Source organism: Astatotilapia calliptera, chromosome 13, assembly GCF_964374335.1.
Source record: "Astatotilapia calliptera chromosome 13, fAstCal68.1, whole genome shotgun sequence".
NCBI classification, from domain to species: Eukaryota; Metazoa; Chordata; class Actinopteri; order Cichliformes; family Cichlidae; genus Astatotilapia; species Astatotilapia calliptera.
The window spans coordinates 33,646,507-33,667,808 of record NC_137434.1 but is presented as its reverse complement, the minus strand read 5'-3'; the positions used below and the strand labels follow the sequence as shown (position 1 = coordinate 33,667,808).

Below are 21,302 nucleotides of genomic sequence, written 5' to 3'. Positions count from 1 at the left end.
CCATCTTGTATGTCCGTGGGAGGGTCAGGATGTTCATGGTTTGGATCACTGCTGATGTTTGGTTCAGAAGGACAGTGTTCTCCTCTAATTGTGGCAATGTTGTGAAGAATCACACATGCCACAATAATGTCACATGCCCTTTCTGGGGTGACCCTGAGTCTTTGCAGGCACTGGAACCGGGCCTTAAGCATTCCGATAGTCATTTCAATTCTGGCTCTTGTCCTGCAATTAGCCAGATTATATCGCTGCTGTGGGCCCGGGTCAGGGTCAGGGTAAGGGGTAAGCAAATAGGGTAAACATGGATACCCCCTATCACCAAGCAAGTAGCCAGTGAACTCTCCTAAGACAGAAGGGTACACTTCAGTTCAAATGTCCCTGAAGCAATTGGTCTTTATATATTTTAAAGTATTTTCAACTCACCATGTCCAAATTTTGTGCTCAGTGTACATTCACGGAATATTTGTGAGTCATGGACAGAGCCTGGCCACTTGGCTTCCACATTTGTGATAATGTTGGCAGCATCACATATGATCTTCACAGTGCAGAGAACACAAATTAGCATCCATTACTATAATGAAATAATCTGTTAGTTTGACATGCTACAGGGAACTATGTACCTGTACATTAATGCTGTGGAAAGACTTCCTGTTCACATAGTCTCCTTCATTTACTGAAGGAGCAATGATTGGAATGTGAGTGCCATCTGTACAGCCAATCACGCCTGGGAACTTTTATACACTGAAAATAAATGTAAAATTTAAGTAGTAGTTCAAGTATCACCACATCATACATTAAGTTTTGGTCATCCTGATACCTGCAATTTTGTGGCATCCCTCTTTGATAAATCTTGTGGGTCTATGACCGGGGAACACCACAAACGAGTACAGGAGACGTTTCAGTGCAACTGTAACATTCCTGACTGCCCGACAGACGGTAGCCTTGGAAACGTGCTCAGCGTCACCAATATTATACAGAAAGCTCCCGTTTGCAAGAAACCGAAGTGCAATACAAATAATATGCAATGAACTGAGAGCATGTCCGCGATGTGTCACATGCGTAATATATGGCCTGAGGATGTTATCCAAATAAATTATAGATTGTGCTGAGAAACGGTAACGTTCGCACAGAAAATCATCAGGAAATGATAAAATGTCCAAACGCGCTCTAATCACTCTCTCCCGGCGGAGAGCTCTGCGGAGAATTTGGGCTTCACGATCTACTGGCTCTTCAAGGAAGTGGCACGCCATGTCCGACACTTCCTACTGTCAGGTTTCCGACAAAGGGGCGGAGACAGTCAGGGTTAGTTGTAGTAAACCTGCTAGGGGGCAGGTTAGCTTCACGGAGTGTGTCGTCATAGTGACTCACTCAGGCTGCAGCTGAACTCGCTTTGTGAAACCGAAAACCCAGAGTTTTCGTTAACTCAGGGTATACTTACTCAGAGTTTGCACTAAACCGGCTTCCTGAAACAGGGCCCCGGGTGTGTAGGACTGTAGCCTCAGGTATATATTGTTAAACGATAATTATGAGAGAATGTGTTTCAGGTCATTTCACAGAGAAATGCAACAGTAATGTAGTTTAATGACTTACTTCCTCCTGGGAATAATTAAGTAATGCATTACATTACATTTACGGTATTAGTAAGTAATTAACTCAAAAATGGTTCTGTGTAATACATTACTTTTTTTGAGTATTGACACCTACGCTGATCACAGCAAAGTGCAGAAATACCAACACCCACAATCCTTTGACCTACAGCATGTAATCAGTTTGCAGGAATGTAATGTCTTTGATTTGCTGCTTAGAGATGGTGGCGACTCTCAAACCGGAGCCGCTAACAATTAATAAGGGATTGATAAGGAACTAAATCGATAATGGAATCGTAAGTGCTAAATTCTGATCAATCCCCACCTTTAGCCCTAACTATATCAAAAAGGTGTGTGTGCAGAGCGAGAGCGAAGTGCTCTAATAGGGTGATAGAGGAATGGTTTATTTGAAGAGTTTCAGTCAGGTTTCAGAGCTCATCACAGCACAGAAACAGCTTTAGTGAAGGTTACAAATGATCTTCTTATGGCCTCTGACAGTGGACTCATCTCTGTGCTTGTCCTGCTAGACCTCAGTGCAGCGTTCGATACTGTCGACCATAATATCCTATTAGAGCGATTAGAACATGCTGTAGGTATTACAGGTACTGTGCTGCAGTGGTTTGTATCATATCTATCTAATAGACTCCAGTTTGTTCATGCCGAACACCAATGAGCTTTGTAATAAAAAGCCACCAGAGCAACACAAATCACCGGGAAAAGACTCGGGTGCTGCTGAAACAGTGTCTTGGATCATGCTTGAAGGAGGCGTAGGACTGGCTGAGCAAGTGTGATCTGTGGGGGGAGACAGCCGAGTAGGACCTTCAACGGTCCCAGAACGGATGTCCTGAGAGAATCTGCGCCAGTTAGTCATTAATGGATTTATAATGCTGTACTAACAATCGCAGGGACTGCTCATGTGATTATGATGCCCTGCTTTGAAATAGCGGTCCTGACTGTACTGTCACTGTACAGTCCGATACGTGGGAAGGACCCAAAAGCAGACCCAATGAACAACAAATTAATTAAGTGAACAACCTTTTATTTGTCCAGGGGGTGAACTGGGGTAGTGGGCTGAGGTGAGAGTCTCAGGCATCACTGGAAACAGAGGAAGAGAGCGGTTAGTGGAGGGACAGAGAATAACAGCCTGGTGACAGAGAAGAATGGAGAAGGTGCTTCTCAGGTTGGGAGAAGTGAGGCCTTGGGGGAGGAGTGTGTGAGAGGTAGACAGTCCAACCTTGTGAGAGACGGGCAGGAGGGCAGGCAGAGAAGAGAGCCAGCGGAGGCTATTCAGGTGAGCCGTGAGGGAAAATCCAGCGACGGCAGGTAAGGATGCAGAGAGCACAGGAAGACACAAAGGTAGCACAGAGACCGCTCCCAAATTCAAGAGTACATGAGCCAAGTTACCACCAAGGGTAGTAGACGGTCTGGCAGAGAGTGGAAGTCTTAAACACTGGATGGCTGATTGCTGTTTGAAGGCTTGCAGGTGGTCACAGCAGGTGAGAAATGGAAACCACGCCCTGATGGATGGCAGCACACAGACCACGACAGATAACTGGTGTGTACACAGAGTCGAGCTACATGTTTCAGTCTTCATATAAAACTATGGAGATTGTTCTTCACATCACTTTTCACAATGCATGTATTATAGCTGAAGCCAGCGTTGTGTCATGCTGGAGACAGAAATGGGTGTGTACCGCACCATGGTTGAGGTCGAAGCTGAACTTGGAGGAGAGCTCAGGCAAATTTGTGATGGAGGCTCAGTGAAGCAGGAGCTGGCACATCTCGTATTAATAGGACAGGAATGATTTAGGGCTTTCAGAAAACCTATGTTCATATGCCAGGTGGTGGAAAGTTTGAAAACACACAAACAGACAATACGTTACCACACTTCCTTTTATCTTTCATCACATCTGCCTACAGTTTGTCTTCTCTCTTCTGACCTTGTATTGTGTCTCCTCTCCTGCGTCTCCTCCCCCTTTGTGCCCCGAGGCCACGGGTCAGCCTGTGGTCCTGTTCTTCCTCCAACTGTAATACATTAGGAGGATTAACATTCCTACAGTAAGCCTTTGCAGTGCCGAGCCGACCGATCTAGCTTTTCTGTTCTCTTCTCCAGCCCCTCCAGCTTGTGCTGTCTTGCATGTAATTTCCTGTTTGCCTTAAAACTCCCCCCACTATCCTGATCATGGACTCCAATATGCATGCCATGCACACAGTTTGAAGAGATGTTGTGAGTTTGTGTTGCAGACACATTGTCAGCTTACGGCACGGGCTCTCCTCACTTTCACTTTATTCTTCTTCTTCTGTTCATGTTCGATGCAATCTCCTGTAATCAGTAGATATGTTGAACATAACATGATGATTCTTCTTCTTCTTGTTGTGATAAACCATTGGGCTTATGTCACTTTTTATTCCAAAATACTGCTGTAAAGAAAGTCACACAAAAAGAAACTAACAACATTGACACAACAGTAGAATTAATCTACATTTGTACAATAGCTATATTTAATGAGAAACAATAACATATTTTACTGATTCTCTCCAAAGGCTGTAGCTCTTCACTCTAAGCCCACAGTTTCCTATTAAAATAGCTTTATTGTGTCGTCGCGTTTATCAGTGAAAAAATGCTTCTGTAGAAAACTGCAGAGGATCAAAATGATAAATATTAAGTCAAATATAAATATGCCTTTTTAGAACCTGAAATGCTACTTAATAATGATGCTATATTTGTCTATATACAAAGAAACTTACATGTCTGTGACGTATATCACTGAATATCCATTCTTAGGTTTATGAAGTAAAACTATGAGGTTATCTTTGCAATGATGATTGGAAAATGCCTTATGTGTGCGCAGACACACACACACACACACACACACACACACACACACACACACACACTGACTGCAGACTAGCCTGGTATAAAACCAGTCCCAGGCACCTCTAATTGGGCGATATTTATCCAGGAGCCCAGGAGAGCAGAGTGCATGCAGGGCTGTTTTCACAAGGGATTAACCCAGGTCCAAATCCAAACACTGTTCACAGAGAAAAACCCCGACAGTCTCATTGCATTATCTGGCAAAGACTCGCCCACTCTTATTTATCTCATTGTTTTGGAGCAGCAGGTCTGCTGGAAGGTGACAGAGCTTCAAAAGCACATTAAGTTATAAAAATGTGTCTTTATGTAGAGACTGCAGTTTTGACAAATTAAACCCCTCAGTGATTATATTCAATCAGGGTCGATATCTATGTATCGATGTAATGTGCAGTAAGTCCATTTACTAACAGTCAAGAGAGGAAAGATCTAATATGACAGTTTTCAACACAGTGTGCATAGTACCAATTAGCTGGGACAGGCTTTCTCTCTCCTGTTCAGAAATAATGACAATCACAATAACATGCCTGTTATGAGTGATGTACAAATCAGTTTTTTAAAGAGTAAATGTATTTTTTTTGTTCGCTGCAGCAGAACATTATTAAATAGTGCCTGTGTGGTCATCACGAGTCGGATTAGGCTCTGGTAGATGGGATCTATTAGGTCCTGAAGTTTTCACTGAACACATGGTCAGTTGTGGCCATCTTCCAGATGTCCTGTTGTTTGTTGTCTTATCCTGGATGGTGGTTCGGATTCACTAGTTCTCAGCCTCCTTCCTTCTGTTTAGCTGCTGGTCATGATGTCGGTTTGGATATGTGGTGAGAGGGAAACATGAAGATGAAACCAGGAGATGTCCTTACTGAATTAACAGGGAGAGGGGGGCCCAAAGAAATACTTTTCTTTCTTATTCTCATTTAAAATGTCTCACTTTTATTATATAATTATCTGAATCTTACAACCAAAGTTTTTATCTGACGTAAAATGTATAGAAATCATACATATACCAACAAGACTGTACATCACTGTCACAACAGCGTTTTCATTCAAAGGCTTTATGGCTTTAAGACCTGGTCTCTAGTCAAAATGCCCGGATTGATTTTTTGTCCCAGTCCAGCCCTGTCTGCAATGTTGCCGACCCGCTCAGTTAGCAGTTAGTTTCCCTCAGTTACCATGCCACTGCACTTCTCCAGTCTGAAGTCATCACTGTAAATAAGGGGTGTCGAATTCCAGGCCTCAAGGGCCGGTGTCCTGCAGGTTTTAGATATCACCCTGGGTCAACACACCTGAATCACATGATGACTTCATTCCCAGGCCTCTGGAGAACTTCAAGACACGCTGAGATCATTTAGCCATTTAAATCAGCTGTGTTGGATCAAGGACACATCTAAAACCTGCAGGACACCAGCCCCCGAGGCCTGGACTTCAACACCTGTGCTGTAGATCCTGGTGGTGTGGATCAGTGAATCGATGTCTCGTTCACTCCTGGCACACAGCTTGATGTCATACAGGAGGTGCCTGATGATTGCTTGTGAAATTAGCTTGTAGTTGGTCTCTAGTGTTGTAGGCCACATCCCCATCGACTTCCTGATGAAGGCCCTTAGGGTCTTACTAACACTAAACCAGTGAACTACTGTGAATATTGACATGAGCTTGAGCTGTTGGTTCACCTCGAGGCTGATCTTGTTGTAACACTACTGCTGATGTGTTAACAGACCTCTCTGCATTGAATCATATCTGTTATTAACCTCTGTCTCTCTTCCACAGCATGTCTTTATCCTGTCTTCCTTCTCTCACCGCAACCAATCACAGCAGATGGCCCCGCCCCTCCCTGAGCCTGGTTCTGTCGGAGGTTTCTTGTTGTTAAAAGGGAGTTTTTCCTTCCCACTGTCGCCAAAGTGCTTGCTCATAGGGGGTCATATGATTGTTGGGTTTTTCCTCTGTATGTATTTTTGTAGGTCGACCTTACAATATAAAGTTTGTTCTAGCAGTTGATATACCTTGGACAAGTAAATATGACTGGAGCATTACATCTTTTCACAATCTGAACTACTGATGTGAACTTTGGGGGAGATCTTTTGGAGAACATTTGCTGTTCTGCATCATATGATGTCCATCTGTCAAAGCAAAAGCATAACCCCACATCATGATGAGCAGGTGCTGAGCTTTAACCTCAAGACGAAAGCTGCAGGTCCCAATAATATACCGAGTCGTCTGTTAAAGGGATGTGCACAAGAACTCACTCACATCTTCAGGGAGATATTCAGCATCTCCTCGTGTCAAGCTGCTGTGCCATTCTGCTACAAAACTGCAGCCTTCAGCGGTGCCAAAGAAACCCTCAGTCACCTGCTTAAATGACTGTTGGCCTGTAGCACTTACATCCTTGAAAATGAAGTGCTTCGAGAGACTGATTAAGGATAACATCACCTCACTCTGCCACTCTCACTTGACCCTCTTCAATTTGCATATCAAACGAACTGAGGATGCTATATCGACTGCACCTGAGCCTGAGTCACCCAGAGGAAAAGAACTCGTGTCCGGATGCTGTTTGCAGAATTCAGCTCAGCATTTAACACCATAATCATCCAGCATCTGGTAAAAAAAACTTGGCCCACTGGAGATGAAGACACCCGTTCAAAACTGGTACTCGATTTTCTGACAAACAGGCTTCAGTTTGTGCGGGTGGGAAACAACACATCTACCATCTAAACACTGGTTCTCCTCAGGGGTGTGTCCTGAGACTGCTGTTATACACCCTAATGACACATGACTGCTGTGCAAAGTTTGGTACAAATCACATCATTAAGTATGCAGACGATACAACAATGGGGAGACTCCTACAGGGAGGAGGTGGAGCGTTTCACGTTTCACGTGACGTTTTACGTCAGGGTACAGCAACAACAACTTGGTCCTGATTTAGGATAAAAACAAGGAGTTACTGATCGACTTCAGGAAAAACAGCTCACATTCACACCACTCTAGATCAACACCAGCACAGTAGAGAGCGTGCAGCACATTCCTGGGAGTTCATGTGATGAACAATCTGTCCTGGTCCCTGCACACCAAGTAAACCACTGCCTGCACTTTTTTGGAGGCTGAAAAGGTTGCATCTGAGTCCAGATGTTATCACCACCTCCTACAGAGGCACAGTTGAGAGTGTGCGCTGACAAGCAGCATGTCTCTCTGGACAGAGAGCAGCAGTGCTTCAGACAAAAAGAGAAGAGTGTTGAGGTCAGCCGAGAGGACTATTTGGGTCACGCTGCCATCTGTTGAGGGTCTGGCCAAACAACGCTGCTTATGTAAAAACCGAAATCTTGAATGTCAAATCCAACTATGGCAGGAAAAGAACGATTGAGTCATCATTCCTGGTTATTTGCTAAAAGGAGATGGAGACTAGAGATGTGTAAGTGAAAAGTCATAAATAAAAATGTAAAATACAAATAACCCACAGTGAGATACACCAGTTATACAGCCAGTTATACATGGAGTGCTGCATGTCCATCCATTCTTTACGGGTCGGGAGCCTCCCCTTTTCTTTAGGTTCAAACATAAAAAGAGGAATCCTGTAACGTAAACTGAGACGTGGCATGAGACAAGCCACTGAAATCTATGAGAAGAAATGTTACTTTCATTTCATTAAAGTTGTGTAACTTCGCATCTTTGACTAACCAAATGTTTTACTGTGTGAAAAATACATCAACCATATATTGTGACAGGCTATTACAGGAGCAAAGAGCTGCCACCCAGGCTAAAAACATTTATAATATATAATAATGGATTGGATTTATATAGCGCTTTTCAAGGCACCCAAAGCGCTTTACAATGCCACTATTCAGTCACTCTCACATTCACACACTGGTGGAGGCAGCTACAGTTGTAGCCACAGCTGCCCTGGGGCAGACTGACAGAAGCCAGGCTGCCATATCGCGCCATCGGCCCCTCTGGCCAACACCAGTAGGCAAGTAGGGTAAAGTGTAAAGTGTCTTGCCCAAGGACACAACAACCAGGACAGAGAGCCCAGGGATCGAACCGGCGACCTTCCGGTTACAGATGCGATTCCCAACTCCCTGAGCCACGGTCGCCCCATAGCGTGATTATATATCTATATCACGCTATAACAAAAGCTTTTTCATGATCTTACGCGCGGTGAGAGATGCCAAACGCAGGTACCGGGAACGTGTGGAGTCCCGCTTCCACCAGGGCGACACACGGAGTATGTGGCACGGACTACGCACCATTACGGACTACAAAGCCAGGGACACTGCGCCGATCAACGCCGACTCTGCATTCACCAACGAGCTTAATTGGTTCTACGCCCGTTTCGAGGTTAGCCAGGCGGCTAATGCTATCTACCGCCTGACTACCGAGGACAGTGACGTCATCAGCGAGAGACCGGTGACCAGCATCGCGGAGCATGACGTCCGAGCGGCACTGAGGAGAGTGAACACAAGGAAAGCGGCGGGGCCAGACGGCATCACCGGCCGTCTGCTGCGCTGCTGTGCTGACCAGCTAGCAGGTGTGTTCACTTACATCTTCAACGAGTCCCTGGCGAAGTCTGTGGTCCCCACATGCTTCAAAAGATCCACCATCATCCCTGTGCCCAAGAACAGCAAACCCTCATCCCTGAACGATTACCGGCCAGTTGCACTGACCTCGGTAGTAATGAAGGTGTTTGAGAGGCTGCTGAAGAACATCATCTCCTCCTCCATCCCAGACACCACAGATCTGCTCCAGTTCGCCTACAGATCCAACAGATCCACAGAGGATGCCATCGCCCACGTCCTACACACCACTCTCAGCCACGTGGACAAGAAACAGGGTAACTATGTGCGAATGCTGTTTGTTGATTACAGTTCAGCGTTTAACACAATAGTGCCCTGCAGACTGTTCACAAAGCTGAGGGATCTGGGACTTAACAGTCTGTGTGCATGGGTGTTGGACTTCCTCACTGGCAGAACTCAGGTGGTGAGGGTGGGCAGGTGCTTCTCCAACAGCATCACCATCAACACAGGAGCACCTCAGGGATGTGTCCTCTCGCCACTGCTCTACTCCCTCTACACTTCAGACTGTGTGGCCACCCATGGCTCCAACACCATTGTGAAGTTTGCTGACGACACAGTGGTGTTGGGTGCCATCTCCAACAAAGATGAGGTGGCCTACATGGATGAAGTGAAGAATCTGGCATCGTGGTGCCAGGACAACCACCTCCAGCTGAACGTCAGCAAGACCAAGGAGCTGGTGGTGGACTTCAGAAGGGGTCAGCACAGAGACTACAAGCCCATTATCATCAATGGAGCTCCAGTGGAGAGGGTGCAGTCCTTCAAGTATCTTGGTGTCCACATCTCCTCAGACCTGACATGGGCTGCCCACATTCAGGTCCAGACCAAAAAGGCTAGGCAGCGCCTGTATCACCTACGACAACTGAGGAAGTTCAGGGTCTCTCCAAAGATCCTCAGGATTTTCTATACAGGCGCTGTGGAGAGCATCCTCACACAGAACATGACATCGTGGTTCGGGAACAGCTGTGTGAAGGACCAAAAAGCTCTCCAGAGAGTGATCCGTACAGCAGAACGCTGCTGCAGGATTGCTCTCCCCCCGCTTCAGGACACCTACACCAGGAGATGCCGGACTAGAGCAGCGCAGATACTGAAGGACCCGTCCCATCCTGGCAACAAACTGTTCCAACTTCTGCAATCTGGTAGAAGGTTCCGCATCTTCCGGGCAAGGACAGAGAGACTCAAGAGGAGCTTCTATCCCCAAGCCATCCGTGCCCTAAACACACACACCCGCCCTCTCACATCATCTATAATTGACTGAGACAGGACTCTTCCAGACACTAAACCAAGGCACAATGTACATTTCAATTCCTTTAATTTTAAATATGTTTATATTGTCTATCCTGTAAAATAGTCAGATGTCTATTCATATTAATGTACAGAATTCACCTGCTTGCTGCTACTACTGCACATTCACCCAGTGAATATACTATATGTATATATATATATGATGTTCTTCCTCTACACCCCCCCCCCCCCCCAATTTTTGTACATGTCGAGGAGCGTGTCAGGCTACATTTCACTGTGTGTTATACTTGTATAACTATGCATGTGACAAATAAAGAACCTTGAACCTTGAACCTTGAATAAAGTCTTTACATTATAACATATCTTTTGTTGTTCTAAGATGAATTAGATGTTTACATTAACCTCCTAAAACCCGAACTCTTCCACAGCAGCATTTTAAATTTCTCTTTGGGCTGATTGGGACCTGATGAATGTAAAAACAAAGAATTACCTGATTTTTTTTAACCTAATTTTTGTTTCTAAGAGAAATGAGAGCCACATATGAGGATCTTTGTTTAAAATTTCGATAGAACAGCAGCAGCATAATGTCCTCGTAAGTGGATATCAGGCCCTTGTAGAGCAAAATTGAGTATTTTGGTGTAAATAACCCAAAATGTGATGCCCACATATGTGGACGTCAGGTCCTAGGAGGTTGAAACATAATTAAGTTGGTGACGGTGCAGAGCAGCGTCTCATTTATCAGAATTGATTAAGTTATGTTTTATGCTTGGATTGAGGCGTGGGAACATTTTGCTGTTATTGAACAGATAAGCACACGGACACTTAGAAGAAACCTCACAGACGTGGGGCTTTCTTATAGTCGATTTCTTATTGATGAGCTGGAGGGACACGGGAGGCTCCATGGATACAAACTACACCTGAACTGCATTCAGGCAGGTTATGTTGTCACACAGAGTCCTGTGGGACATTTACTGAAATATCTTGACCCATATGGGGTTGAGCAACCACGCAGAAATCACCCTAACCCTATCTCTAAGGGAGAGGCCAGCCACCCTTCGGAGGAAGCTCATTTCTGCCGCTTGTATCCGCGATCTCGTTCTTTCGGTCACTACCCACAGCTCGTGGCCATAGGTGAGGGTAGGGACGTAGATCGACCGGTAAATTGAGAGCTTCGCTTTTACACTCAGCTCCCTCTTCACCACGACGGACCGGTGCAGCGTCCACATTACTGCAGCTGCAGCCCCAATCTGTCTGTCGATCTCTGGCTCCCTTCTCCCATCACTCGCGAACAAGACCCCGAGATACTTGAACTCCTCCACTTGGGGCAGGAACTCATCCCCGACCCGGAGTGGGCACTCCACCCTTTTCCGGCTGAGAACCATGGCCTCAGATTTGGAGGTGCTGATCCTCATTCCCGCTGCTTCACACTCGGCTGTGAACCGTTCCAGTGCGAGCTGGAGGCCTTCACCCGATGAAGCCAACAGAACCATATCATCCGCGAAAAGCGGGTCCGGGTCCGGCAATCACAACTGGCCAGTGGGCCTTTCTGAGATGGCATCATGCTCAGCACTGGATAAACCCCTCCACGAACTAAAAGACAATAAAACAGTGTAACTATGTTTCTATTCTTTTACTGAGTCATTGTGTGTGTGTGTGTGTGTGTGTGTGTGTGTGTGTGTGTGTGTGTGTGTGTGTGTGTGTGTGTTAGAGAGAGAGAGAGTATAAAAAGTGTGCATTAACACCCAGCGGGCACGTAAACCAGCCTTATTATCACTGTGTTCAGCACATGAAACTATCCTTCTTTCACTGCCCAGAAACATAGAATTACACTGTTCAAAGCTATTCATGTTCAGAAATCCCCCTTTTCCACAGTATCACGCAGACATGGCTGTTATTGTTGAGTAAAGTATTGTTGTGTGGTGCTTTTGGGTTTGATTGATTGATTGAATCTTTATTTTGAACATGTTGAAAAAGTATAAAAAAAATAGAATTAAAAGAGACAAATGAACAAAGCAAACAAAAGGAAAACGAGCAACCACAACTCCAAATAACGTCCATGTTCAAAAAGGAGCAGGAAGAAGCATAAGCTTATTTAATCCCACCCCTTTTCCACTATCTAGTATCAATAGACTACAGAAATACCTCCTTGCAATTACATTATATGTTATGTGTAATTTTTTTTTTTTAAATATATACACATATATGTTTCTATCTATCCATACCTACGTATATACACACATACGCACATATACACATTTTCAATAACCCCATTAACACCTCAAGGATACACAGCCTACAATTATATATATATATATATATATATATATATTTTATATATATATATATATATATAAAAAAAAAAAACACCCAGCACGCCCCTGCGGGCGGTTTATCCTTCAAGCTCGGGTCCTCTACCAGAGGCCTGGGAGCTTGAGGGTCCTGCGCAGTATCTTAGCTGTTCCCAGGACTGCGCTCTTCTGGACAGAGATCTCCGATGTTGTTCCCGGGATCTGCTGGAGCCACTCGCCTATCTTGGGAGTCACCGCACCTAGTGCTCCGATTACCACGGGGACCACCGTTACCTTCACCCTCCACATCCTCTCGAGCTCTTCTCTGAGCCCTTGGTATTTCTCCAGCTTCTCGTGTTCCTTCTTCCTGATATTGCTGTCATTCGGAACCGCTACATCGATCACAACGGCCGTCTTCTTCTGTTTGTCTACCACCACTATGTCCGGTTGGTTAGCCACCACCATTTTGTCCGTCTGTATCTGGAAGTCCCACAGGATCTTAGCTCGGTCATTCTCCACCACCCTTGGGGGCATCTCCCATTTTGACCTCGGGACTTCCAGGTTATACTCGGCACAGATGTTCCTGTACACTATGCCGGCCACTTGGTTATGGCGTTCCATGTATGCCTTGCCTGCTAGCATCTTGCACCCTGCTGTTATGTGCTGGATTGTCTCTGGGGCATCTTTACACAGCCTGCACCTGGGGTCTTGCCTGGTGTGATAGACCCCAGCCTCTATGGATCTTGTACTCAGAGCTTGTTCTTGTGCTGCCATGATTAGTGCCTCTGTGCTGTCTTTCAGTCCAGCTTTGTCCAGCCACTGGTAGGATTTCTGGATATCAGCCACCTCCTCTATCTGCCGGTGGTACATACCGTGCAGGGGCCTGTCCTTCCATGATGGTTCCTCGTCTCCCTCCTCTTTCTTGGGTTTCTGCTGCCTGAGGTATTCACTGAGCACTCGGTCAGTTGGGGCCATCTTCCCAATGTATTCTTGGATGTTCGTTGTCTCATCCTGGACTGTGGTGCTGACACTCACCAGTCCCCGGCCCCCTTCCTTCCGCTTAGCGTACAGCCTCAGGGTGCTGGACTTGGGGTGAAACCCTCCATGCATGGTAAGGAGCTTTCTTGTCTTTATGTCAGTGGCTTCTATCTCCTCCTTTGGCCAGCCTATTACCCCAGCAGGGTACCTGATCACGGGTTGATGGCCCGGATCTTGTTCTTACCATTCAGCTGACTCCTCAGGACTTGCCTGACCCTCTGCAGGTACTTGGTGGTTGCAGCTTTTCTAGCGGCCTCTTCATGGTTCCCATTCGCCTGCGGGATCCCCAAGTACTTGTAACTGTCCTCTATGTCTGCAATGTTGCCTTCTGGTAGTTCAATCCCCTCAGTTCTGACTACCTTCCCTCTCTTTGTTACCATCCGACTACACTTCTCCAGTCCGAACGACATTCCAATGTCATTGCTGTATAGCCTGGTAGTGTGGATCAGTGAATCGATGTCTCGTTCACTCTTGGCAAAAAAAAAAAAAAGTAAGAAAAGAGAAAATCCCATCCTTGATCATTCTGGTGTCATCTGAAAATCATGCTGTTTGTTTTATTAATATTATTATTATATTGGAATATATATATATATATATATATATATCAGAATCAGAATCAGAATCAGAATCAGAATACTTTATTGATCCCTGGGGGAAATTATTTTTTGTTACAGTGCTCCATTTTAAACCAACATTAAGACAAGACAGACAATACGCTAACTAAGAATAGTACAATATATACATATATATACATACATAAGTCACTTATAAATAAATATTTGGAAAAGAAACATGTGTAGCTGTAGCAGCAAACAGTGTGTTAAGTGGATGCGTTGTACAGGGAGATGGCCACAGGCAGGAATGATTTCCTGTGTCGTTCAGTGGTGCTTTTCGGTAATCTCAGTCTCTCACTGAACGAGCTCCTGTGACTGACCAACATGTCATGGAGTGGGTGGGAGGTGTTATCCAACATTGTCTTTATCTTGGACAGCATATATATATATATATATATATATATATATATATATATATATATATATATATATATATATATATATATACCCGTACCAACAAACCCGTGCATGCGCACACACATGAAAATATTAGACAAGAACACCCTACCTTTTCCCTGTACCCTGTAAAAACCATATCCTTAAACCGCTTTTTAAACTGCGCCATGCTTGGACATTGCTTCATATCTTTACTTAGTCTGTTCCACAGCTTCACTCCACACACAGAGATGCAAAAACTTTTTAATGTTGTACGGATACGAGGATGTTTTAAATTTAATTCCCCCCTCAAATTGTATCCCCGTTCCCTTTTATAAAACATTTTTAGAATATTGTCAGGAAGCAGGTTATTTATTGCTTTATATATAATTTGTGCTGTGAGAAAATGAACCAGATCTGTGAATTTTAGAATTTTTGATTTTAAGAATAGTGGATTTGTATGATCTCTGTAACCAGTTTTATGGATTATCCTTATGGCCCTTTTTTGTAATATAAAGATTGATGATAGCGAACATTTGTAAGTATTGCCCCAAACCTCTGCACAGTAATTCAAATACGGTGCAATCAGGGAACAATAGAGAATGTGGAGTGATTTGTGGTCCAGAATGTGTTTTACTTTACTCAAGATTGAGACACTTCTTGAAATTTTGTTATGTATATGATTTATATGAGACTTCCAGTTTAATTTATCATCTATAATCACACCAAGAAACTTATGTTCAAGTACTCTTTCAATTTCCACACCATCTACATGAATCTGCACTTGTGCATTTCTAAGGGAATTCCCAAATAAGATAATTTTAGTTTTACTTAGATTTAGCGATAGTTTGTTCCTGTTAAACCATTTTTTAATTTTGCACATTTCTGAAGTAATTGTATCCAGCAGCTCCTTTAGATTCCCCCCAGAACAAAAAATATTTGTGTCATCTGCAAATAATACTAATTTTAATATATCAGATGCCTTACAAATATCATTTATATAAATAATAAATAATTTTGGACCCAGTACAGAGCCTTGTGGAACACCACAAGCAATGTCCAAGCATGATGAGGAATGGACACCCAGCTTCACAAATTGTTTCCGGTCACTTAAATAATTTTTCACGCAGTGCAGTACAACCCCCCTGATCCCATACCGTTCCAGTTTATTAATTAATATGTCATGATTGATTGTGTCGAATGCTTTCTTGAGATCCAGAAATACTCCAGCTGCATACTGTTTCTGATCTATAGCATTCGTAATCTCCTCAACTGATTCGATTAATGCCAGAGATGTTGATCTTTTTTATCTGAATCCATATTGACTGTCAGAGAGTAATTTATATTTATCTAAGAATTTGTCTAATCGTTTATTAAACAGGTTTTCTAGGATTTTGGAGAATTGTGGTAGTAAAGAAACAGGCCTGTAATTTGTGAAGTGGCGTCTATCCCCGGTTTTATACCTGTACCTGCTGCGGAGACTCAGGTTGTTTGGAGTGGAGGGCCCACTCCTGAAGACCTTCTATGACTCTGTTGTGGCTTCTGCTATCTTTTATGGCGTGGTCTGCTGGGGCGGCAGCATCTCTGCTGGGGACAGGAAGAGACTGAACAGGGTGATCCGAAGGGCCAGCTCTGTTCTAGGATGCCCTCTGGACCCAGTGGAGGTGGTGAGTGACAGGAGAACGGCGGCTAAGCTGTCATCCCTGATGGACAACATCTCCCACCCCATGCAGCAGACTGTGACAGCACTGAGCAGCTCCTTCAGTGGGAGACTGCGGCACCCACGGTGTGGGACGGAGAGATTTCACAGGTCTTTCCTCCCCACTGCTGTCAGACTCCATAATAAAGACTTTAACTGAACAAACACACACATCCACACATATGCAATAATACTAAGTGCAATAATCCTTTCTGTCATCGTTGTATTTTTACTCAGTTGTATATAGCATTCGTATTCTATTTTTATCTTATTGTATATTTTTATTCTATTTTATTCTACTGTATATAGTATATTATTTTATTCTATTCTGTACAGCTGTGTACTGTATTTATTCTTATTGTATTCTAATTTTTGCGTCATAACTTTTGCACTGTCCACTTCCTGCTGTGACAAAACAAATTTCCCACGTGTGGGACTAATAAAGGTTATCTTATCTTATCTTATCTTATCTTATCTTATACAGCGGCACAACTTTAGCTATTTTCATTTTGTTTGGCACTTTTCCCGTCTGAAATGATAAGTTGCAAATATATGTTAGAGGTCCTACAATTCCTTCAATGACCTTCTTGACGATTTTCATGTCAATATCATTACAATCAGTGGATGTTTTATATTTACACATGTGTACAATGTCAATTATTTCTTTTTCCTCCACTGATGTGAGGAACATTGAGTTAGGGTTCCTATCAATCAGGTTTTCACTACAGTCTACTGATGGCAGTGACTCAGGAATTTGTTCTGCCAGTTTTGGTCCAATATTTACAAAATAATGATTAAAGCTGTTGACCTTATCAGCAGTGTTTTCCATAATATTGCCATTATCGATAAAGTATTGAGGATAACTTTGTTGTCCAGAATTATTTTTAATGATACCGTTTAAAACATCCCATATTCCTTTCATATTATGTTTATTGTTGTTCAATATTTTACTATAATACTCCTTTCTACATACACGTATAATATTGGTCAACTTATTTTTGTATTTTTTATATTTATTTTCAGCATCTTTTGTTCTTTGTTTTAGGTATTCCCTATAGAGTGTATTTTTCTTTTTACATGCATTTTGTAAACCCTTAGTGAGCCATGGTCTATCTGAATATTTGTGCTTTCTGTTGTATTTTATTGTTGGACAGTTTTTATCGTACAACTCCATGAATATTCTTAAAAATATGCCATATGCAATATCAATATCAGCTTCTTTGTACACATTGTCCCAGTCCTGATTTAATAGATCGTTCTTAAATGCAGTCATAGTTTCTTCTGTCCTTACACGTCTGTATCTCAGTTGTTCTTCATGCTGATTTTTCTTATAATTAGTGTCATAAACTGCAAAAACTGGTAGGTGATCACTGATGTCATTAATTAATATTCCGCTCACAATGTTGTTTTCCATATTGTTAGTGAAAATATTGTCAAGTAAGGTGGCACAATGTGGTGTAATTCTGCTAGGCCTGGTTATTTTAGGATGTAAACTCAAACTGTACATAGTGTTTAGGAATTCGTCGGTCATTTTATGCTTTTTTGGATTCAACAGGTCAATATTAAAATCACCACAGATAAACATAACTTTTTGATTTGTTTTAGAGAATATTTCCTGTATGAAGTCATTAAATACTTGAATACTAGAGCCAGGTGTTCTATATATACAGCTAATTATTACATTTTTCTCTTTTTCCTTATAAATTTCAATTGTTATACATTCTAGTAAATTATCAGTTACAGTTGTCATACTTTCTACCACCTTGTAGTTTAGGTTTTTATCCACATACACAGCTACTCCCCCTCCACTCTTGTTCCTTCTATTTACAAAATTCACTTCATATCCCTCCAGTCCAAAGTCCATTCCTTTCTCCGCATTGATCCATGTTTCAGAAATGGCAATAATTCCAAATGGATTTGTCAACTCATTTAGATATTCCTTTATATTGTTGAAGTTGGCATACAGACTTCTGCTATTAAAATGGATTATTGATCATTTATTTTCCGTGTTGATGGTGTGCTTAAACTGTTCATCAGTGAAGTAGCAGCAGTTACAGCTGATGTTGTAGAAGAAATTATTTTCCGGGTCTATATCCTTTTCTAAGTCTAGAACATTATGGTCTGTGTATCGAAATGTTCTCAGTTCCAGATTATCATAAAGAGAATTCCAATGAGTCATGTTGATATTGTTGCCGGATGCAGATGAAGTTCTTTTGGACTGTGCCATGTGTTGTGTTGTGTGTCACGTCACATGTGTATTCATACCTCCAGAGTAAGTTGACCTCAGTATTTGTCCAGCTCTTCCATATTTCTGATGACCAACACTTTGGCTTGTTCCGGTGTTCCATTGAGTTTAATGAATACTTTGCAGTTGGTGGTCCATGTATTTTGAATTTTTCCCTGTTTCTTCAAGTAACGTGCTTTCCTGGCAATGTCCGCATTTCTTTTTATCAGATGTTCGTTCATGAAGACATCGGATCCTTTCAGTTTCCTTCCTTGTTTTAACAGTGCTGTTTTCTGTTTTCTGTTTGCAAATCTCACAATGATGGCTGGTTTGTTACTGTCATTTTTTCGGGGTAGAGGGTGGCAAGCCTCAATGTTGTTATAATCCACTTCCACACCTTTGGACCGTAGAAAGGTAACCACTTGATGCTCCGTGGAGTTGACATCTTCCTCTCCTGGCCCTCCTACATTGTCAGTGGCGACCGCCCGGGCGTATGACCGGGGTTTGATGCGAAGCCCCATGATGATAACATCGTTCATCCGGGTGTCCTGCTCCAAATCCGCCACTCTGTTCTCCAGGTACGCCAGCCGCCGATCCTTCTCGGCGTTCTGGATGCGGAGAGCCTTAACTTCCTCGACCAGGACCAGGATGGCTTTCTGCTGCAGTTTGACAGTAGAAATCTCCTCTGTCATAAACTCCAGCGACTTCTTAATATCGTCTCCTTCCTCGGCTGACAGAACTTTTTTCGGGCCCATGCTGAGAGACGCTCTTGTAGCTTTGCCGTGACGACCGGCTAGCTAGTTGATGCTAGCGTCCTTCCTCTCACTCCTTCCTCACGTGGGTAACACGTTGAACCAAAAGAAATCTGTTCTTTTACTGATGTGAGATTTTTATAACTGTTAACATTTACAGGAAGAGCTGCAGCAAGCTGCACATTTGTGGAACACCAACAGAATACGCAGAAGCAGAGATGCAGTTGCTCCAAGTGGATGCGTGATTCCCACGTACACCATCCCTCATGGTTTTGGAGGACAGGATCCTCTGAAACAGTTCCTCGGGAGGCAGTGGATGCCAGCAGAGAGGACCTTATACCTGTGATGAACCCATTCTCACCTTGTGTTGCCTTATCATGTCAGAGAACCTCTTACTTCAACCAAGCACAGCAGATGAACCCAATGAATATCTTTTCCTATAATACAGAATGACTTATAAACCTGCTTTGGGAAATTTTGCTAACAAAAATGATTTTTATTATTTGTTTTGATTTTGTGTTCAAGATTGTAGCAAATGAATATGTTTAACCAAATCAATGTTCTCAAGTGAACGATCAAAGTTGAACCAGGTCCTTGACATGAACTGCCCCACGCCCACCCGTGACTACGGTTCCTGCACTGTTACCTTTCCATCCTTAGCTGAGATCTTTAGTTGCAGTGACAGCACTACAATCCAGTTTCTGGGACAGACACGGCTTATTTTTATTCTTTAGTTTTAAACAAAGAAAGAATTCATTGTTTTTATCTGATGTTAAAAACTGGTTGATTTGGGGATGTTAATTATTAATTTTTTTTACTACAGATAGCTTTATAAAAGTAGTATTGTTTTTCTTTTTTAATGTTTTGACTGACATATTTATGCAAACAACAGGCGTTTTTTTTCCAGCTAAAGAAAACATTTTAAACCTGTTTATTAGGTGAAATGAAAACTTTGTAAATATTTAAATACTCAAAATGTTTAGAAAATAAAAGAATAGAAAGAAATGCATTTGATCCTGTTTGATTTCTGTTTTCAGATTAAACTGCTGATTTATACATTCGTTCATGAATTCTTGTTACCAGTGTTTTCAATATGACTAAACATGCTGTACAGCTGCTGCACACCCTTGAACAGTTTCTTGTAAACTAGTAAATGTAAAAGTTCAGGATTATTTATCGATAAACAAACACTGTTAGATATTAACCTGCATTTTATTTGTGTTTGAGGAAGAGAAAACATGACTCTTGATAAACACTACAGAACTTAGATGCCAGCCTTCTGTGTATTTTATTCTGGTCAACTATTGCATCGAACACACTCCGATGCAAATAAGTTATTCCTCGATACATGTTCTAAAACAGATGACTGGTGTAAAGGTTAAAAACACTTCATATTAAATCTCTTAAATTATGACTAAAACGAGATCCCCTCCAGCAGACATGTTGCACAACACAGACCCGGCTTTGACACGTCATCAGAACTCTGTCAGAATAAACACAGTTCCAACAATATGAACTGATTAGAGATGCTTAGTTAACATTTCAACTAGTAAAACTTTGAAGTATGAAACTTTAACATTTATGTTTTTCATGATGAACACAAATTGATGTTATTCCCCATTTTTGAAAAGAAATTCAAATAACATAAAAAGTTCCTGTGGGTTACTACAAAAACACATCCCTGAAATTTAAGCTCCTTTTTAATCCAATGATGTGTTTCCTATATGTGGGTGAAAACAAACAAATTAGCACCTCATTGTTCCCTCAAACCTGTCATCCAGAAACAACAAACTCTTATCCTTTGGGCAACTGAAGAACACTTGGCTCTTTAAAGCTACAGTCACTGGTGCAAATACGCTGATTACATCTGGGTCAAAATCAAAATCCATGAAGTAGAGTCGTTCACTGCTCACATTTACTCAGTGGATAGAAGGCATATTCGGAAAAGCACATGTCGGTGGACTGTGTGTTTACATCAACACAGAATGGTTACCGAGCACTGCTGATGGAATTTATCTATTTCTCCTGTTTTGGCTTCCCTTCATTGGCTTCCTGT

The 21,302-nt window shown here is 42.6% G+C and overlaps 1 long non-coding RNA gene across 1 annotated transcript; it reads right to left on the bottom strand.

Moving 5' to 3' along the window:
- Positions 1-15,264: 15,264 nt before the first annotated feature.
- Positions 15,265-17,880, bottom strand: LOC145419693 (uncharacterized). The gene is made up of 2 exons (XR_013901011.1): positions 16,753-17,880; positions 15,265-16,034 (listed from the first exon to the last, which is right to left on the bottom strand). It is a non-coding gene; the product is annotated as an uncharacterized LOC145419693 (long non-coding RNA).
- Between the last annotated feature and the right edge of the window lie 3,422 nt (positions 17,881-21,302).